Here is a 5842-nt window from a genome sequence, read left to right as displayed (position 1 = left end):
TGATGATGGATTAAATTTTCACCCCTGTAGCTGTGTTCTTCCTTCCTCATGTGTCTGTCTACATAGATAAGCGTAGCAGGCAGTGTGTCTGTGTTCTCTGTCCTCCTTGGAAGGGGCGGGGGGGGGCTGTTCACAAGTGGAGTCAAAGGCTGATGTGTGTTTCAAAGAGGTACATTGTATATGCTGAACAAGTCACTCTTTCCTGTGTGATGCAGGATGACATTGTTACCTACTTAAAAAAAGCAAACCAAAATAAAAGAAAAAAAGAAAGAAAGAGAAAAGCTTCCTTTTAAGTTTCAGTATAGTAATTAGTTAAAAAAAAATAAAAAATTCAAGCACTCACCACAAGCACCAGGGCAGTACAGGAAAGCAGATGGCACGGGAATGTTGACGGGAAGAAGGGAAATCTGACTTCCGAGGATGGCAGCTCCCAGTAGAGGGAGCGAGGGGACGTGGCCTGCTCAGACCTAACCCCTGTCCCCCTCACTCCCCTGGAACAAACAGGACATTGCAGGGATGCTTACATCCTCTGAGAAAGGCACCACCACTCTGGTATATTTTTGTGGGAAAAGGAATCTGGCAGAAACCCAAATTGTTGCCCACATCTCATGTCCAGCTGATGCTGTCCCACCACCACAGATTTCTGTTTCGGCAGCTTAGCCTGCTGTTCTTCAGCAGCCTACTCCTGGCTGTTCTTTCCCTTTTTATGGTTTTCTAAGCCTCTGGAAAGACTTGGAGATCCAGAGTGATCTTCTGTGCTGTGCAAGTGCACAAAAGATGTATTTTCTTTGGAATTCAAAATAACCCATTCGAGATTAAATGATAATAGGTTTATTTAGGGCCTGGAGGTATTTCCTTCTCATCATGTATGATGTAACATCACATGGGAGATTAAAGCCCAGAGTCACTTTCAAGGCTATTTTTAATTTGTCCTCAAATAATCCCTGCTTATATATATACACACATATATATATGTGTGTGCGTGTGTGTGTGTGTGTGTGTGTGTGTGTGTGTGTATTACATAAAGATTTTCAGAGTAGTGCACTCCTCTCTGATTTTCTGAAATTAATTTGGACACTGGGTTGTTTCTACATTTTCTCATGCAGTGCCTGTTATAAAACATGCAGGAGAATATAACATGGGTGAGGATCACATTCAGCTGTGAGTTCAAAAGGCTTCACACAGGCAGGAAAAGTATAGTGAACCTGCAGCAGGAATTTTTTTAGGCCACTCATCTGAGCTGAGCATCACCTGCAGACAAGTGCAAGAGCAGCCTTGAAAGTTCTCCTGGAAGCTGAAATGCAACCAGTTAAAAATTGGTTTCAAGAAGAGACTCCTGGCTCCCTCACACAAATTCCAGGCTTTGCTCTATCATTTTCTTTTTGTTTGTTTGGTTGGTTGGTTTTTTGGTGGGTTTTGTTGTTTGGGGTTTTTTTGTTTGTTTGTTTCTTTGTGTGTGTGTACCTTCCCCTCCTCGACTGTGCAATCAGAAACAGAGGAAACCAAGTGTAAAGGGAAACATTCTATTTTGCAAAGGTCTCCAGATGACAAAAAAAAAACAAACCCATAAACAAAAACAAACACAGAAAAGTATGTTTTCCTCTATTTTTCTTCTATCTATCTATCTATCTATCTATCTATCTATCTATCTATCTATCTATCTATCTATCTATCTATCTATCTACCTATCTACCTATCTATCTAATCTCCTCTCTCTATGCTGTCAGTTATTCTGGAAGCTGCTTGTAACACTGGTTAAACCAGAGATGTTACATCACAGGTGTAATTTTACACTGAAGTAGCTCTTTATTCTAAACATGCACAATGCATGCAAATACAGGTGACTTTTTTTACCTGATCCATCACACATTTTCTACTAAATGCACAAACACTGTGAATTGCCAGAGATGTAGCATAAGGGCCACAGATACTTGTGGGCACTAGACTTACCTTAGGGACTTCTTCCCCCCATCCTGAGCCCTTGCAAACACATGCCTGAGGTTTGCTTCAAATATTGACTGTCGTTTTGTTGGTCTGAATGGGATCCAGCTTGTGCTTCGCTCTTGTGGAGCACAGTCTTTTTCTAATAGATGGCACTAAAACCAGAAAATCAGTGCTTGGGAGTTACATAATTGCTTGCTCATTGGCCTCTTTTCTTTTCTTTTTTTTTTTTTTTTTTTTCCCTCTCTCAACGAGACTTTGACAACAAACCTTTTTTTGAGGTTGGAACTTTGTATAAAATTTAAGTTCCTAAACAAATGACCCTGCCAGGTGTTATAAGTGCATATTATATTATTGGATTTTGCAGATATATATTGAATGTTATATGTATAAGGTTAGAAAACTTTGTTGTAATAATATAGTTTCTTTTATTTCTGTTATTGATGAAACTTAGAAATAGTGGTATAATGCATATATATGTTAGGCTATAACGTGATATTAAAGCACAAACTACTTTTTGTTTATATAACCCAGTGACTGAAAAGATAGTCAGAGCAACCCCCCCCCCCCTGCCCCCACCGTTTTTAAGATTATCTTGTCCTCCAAGACCTCCAAGTGAAGTATTTATTGCATCCTCATCGGAGGATATAAAACCCGATGGCGCCAAAAATATTGATCTATTGGGATGGGGGCAAGGTAAAAACTAAACAAAGGAACATAAAAAAAAATCCTTAAGAAGAATGTATGAATATGTATGAGAATTTATGGATATGTAGTAGGGTTCTGTTTTTAAGGGACAATCCTTTGTTAGTAAGGTGTGCTCTCTTGGCTCAATGCAGAGACACCCGGCCGTACCTGTACACTTTATTTTTATCTCCTGATTGTCTTTCTATTAAACTTTCAAATTCTGTAAAAAATATGTGAACCTCGTTTTTCACACAGGTGATCAGCGGCCACATAAAATGAAGAAGAAACAGATTAGCGGAAAGAAACTATTATTAGTAGTAAATGACATTTCGTGCTTAACGCGTTTTCAAACACTGGAAAGCTGCCTTTCCCTTGAGACCTTCATTTAGAACAGCTTAAATTCTGGAATGCGCTTAACTTCGCCCCTCGGTTTCTGCCGTGTTTAGCGCGGTTACTGATCCGCCAGGCTGTGGCCCCGCAGCCCAGCGGGCGGGGCCCGGCTGTCCCCAGCGCTCCGCCCGGGGCCCGGCTCCCGCGGCATTCCCGCGCTGCCGGGAAGGCCAGGCCCCCCCAGAGCCCACGGCGTGCCCTGCCCGCGGGGAAAGGAGATTCCCGGCCCTCCCCGCGCCCGCCGGGGCCGGGCCCGCCCTGCGCATTGGCCGCGCCGCGCGTCACTCCCGGCGGCGGCGGCGGGGCCGGGACTTCCTCGGCGCCGCGGCGGCAGCGGCGGGGCTGGCGGCGGTGAGTGCCGGGGAGGGCCGGCTTAGCCCCGCCGTGGGGCAGCTGCCGGGGCCGCTACCGAGCCCATGCCTGGCGGAGCCCCCGCCGCCTTCCCCGGGGCGGGACGCGCGTCCCCGGCCCGGGGCGGGGTGCCCGGGGCGGCCACGGGGCTGCGGCAGGAGGCGCTCGGCGCCGCCGCCGCTGCTGCAGCATCACCTGGCTGCGGGGAGGGCACGGGGCTGCCGGCGCTCCGGGCTCGGTGTGTGCCCGCCGGGAAGCGGCGGTCTGGGCGTGGGAAGCAGCCGCAAGAAGCCCGGGGTGTCCGGGGTGAAGGCAGGGAGGGCGCGGTGTTTTTACTGGGATTGCAAAATGGAGGTGATGGCGGGTGGGGGGGGTTGTCATATTTGATTTTAGGTATCTATTTTTGTATGTTTTGTGTGGGGGCATCTCCATCTGAGGGCATGCGGCTGTGCAGTGGAAACACTCTGCTCCTGCTTTATTTAACTCATTTGCTGGTACACCTTGTATTCTCTTGCTCTCTAACCTGGTTTACATTGGACATTGAGTTGGACTGAAACGGAGGCAAAAAGAAGAAGAAAGTGGGCATGGAGGCTTAGTGGCAGAAAGAGGCAGTAAATTCCGTCATTGTTGAGCAATGCTAGTAGAAGAAACACATTTGTTATCTGAAATCTCACAAACAAGAGGGAAGGAAAAAACTTGTTTATTCATGCACTGCCAGTTGGCAGATCTCTTTGTTTAGAGAGCACTGAGCCTTGTGTGTCGATTGTTGCAATTGCGATATTTACTTAGGTGACTTTCCCAGAAAGGGTGCAGAGTGGAAATGGCTTTAGAATATGTTTGTGTGATTTTGAGGAGAGACTGTGCGTGGCATGAGAGCTTTTAAAAAGAGAGAGGAAAAGAAAAAGAAAAAAGACAAAATACATCCTGTCATGATCATACATGCAGCGTTATTTTTTTACCAAACCACCGGGGCTGTTTTTTCACCAAAGGACATATACTTTGTATGTCAGCAGAACCTTATTATAGCAGAGGGTGGGTCTTCCACCCACAATAGGTTTCCTCAAAATATTCCTCACAGTGTGAGGCTTTCCTAGCTCTAGCTAGGAAATTATTCCTGGAATGTCAGGATCTGAGGATGTGGTGTTATATCTTTCCCCCTCTTTTTTATACGTTGGGAAGCTCTGCAAATGACTGGCTTTACTGCATTGCATCTGTTCTTATCTCTGAAACACGAATACCAAGCTGGCTGTGTTGGGATTTCTGAAGAACAGGAATAGGTAATGTGGTTGGGTACTGCAGTTCTTGTGCTTTTGCAAATCCGATTTTTAAAAGGAACTCTGAAATTTAATCCCTAACTGATGCACTTAAGAAAAGCCTCTCCCCTAAGGCTTTGCCCTCTGAAGATAAAAATTCAGCTTTTTTTTACGGTATATTGAGCTGGGCACAAGGAATATTAATCCCTTATATAAAATTTCAGATAAGTGAATATAAATCAGATATTTAACATATACATGAGTATGTGCAGGCACATGTCTGTTAGTGCTTGCCTACACTAGAAACTTTTTATGTAATTGTTTTAGCATGAGAAAGGTACGCAGTTTGTAGAGGTAGTTTGCAGTGGCACATGCAATATTACTTCCTCTGCTACTGTCAAAGAAGACGAACTGCCTTAACCAGGTTGGAAACAGAGTGTGAAATTGTAATTTAAAGTCTCGTTGTTTCAGAACACAGCTCCTACTTGAACATATAATGTATTAAGACCTCCAGCATTTTTTTTTGTAGGGGGAGGAAAAAAAAAAGTCTTAAAGTCATGGTTTTAAGAATGACTTCAATGTAAGTAAATTCACCAGGCCATTTGAAATATTTAGCTGTGCCTGTACACTCTGTACACAGGCTGTGTTTTTTTTGCTCTGCTCTCCACTGGAAAGTGTTGGTCTGCTTCCGTGAAACTGAGCTGCACAGAGATTTATTTGCAAAATGTTTGGAAGATGGGGGTGGCAGTCGATAGAGATTATTAAAAAAAAAAAACCAAAACAACTTGTGAAAACCGGGTTTTCTGTGTCTGGTATAGAGATTGTTAAATATGAGGAGCTTCAGAAAATATGGCCTCTAGCATGAATGGAGGGTTGTACTCTGAAATATCACCCTAGTGTTTATATGGATTACTGGGAGTTTGAACTCCTGTTTCAAGTAGTATCTTAGTTGGAGGAAAAACCCATCTCTTACCAATCACATCGTATCCCCTTGCCCATTAGCAGCAAATTCTTGTGTGGAATATGAACACAAGGAAAGTAATTAATGTATTTTTAGCATTTTTAAAAGAAATTAGCACTAGGGAAGATGACTGTAGTCTATAGGGAGCAGATGTTGAGGTACCGTTTTAAAAGGTATCCCAAATTAATATTTAGCTCATGTGGTACAATGTCACTGTAGTTCAAGTCGTATACTGGTGACATTTTTTCAGCTCAGAGGC

The 5842-nt window shown here is 43.9% G+C and overlaps 1 protein-coding gene across 3 annotated transcripts in view; it reads left to right on the top strand.

Annotated features, from left to right (window-relative positions):
- Positions 1-3280: 3280 nt before the first annotated feature.
- Positions 3281-5842, top strand: part of HERC3 (HECT and RLD domain containing E3 ubiquitin protein ligase 3) — a 44974-nt gene continuing 42412 nt past the window's right edge. Inside the window, exon 1 of one of the 3 annotated variants that reach the window (XM_005530296.3) lies at positions 3281-3369. The gene's annotated coding sequence lies outside the window, so the exon portion shown is untranslated. Of the gene's footprint in view, positions 3370-3588; positions 3608-5842 lie in introns of those variants that run through there. The other 2 variants (XM_014259049.2, XM_088056129.1) reach the window with 2 other exon arrangements.

Source organism: Pseudopodoces humilis, chromosome 6 (assembly GCF_049639895.1).
Source record: "Pseudopodoces humilis isolate 2021_Gansu_Grassland_sample_001 chromosome 6, ASM4963989v1, whole genome shotgun sequence".
NCBI lineage: Eukaryota > Metazoa > Chordata > Aves > Passeriformes > Paridae > Pseudopodoces > Pseudopodoces humilis.
This window is presented reverse-complemented; position numbering and strand designations above follow the sequence as displayed.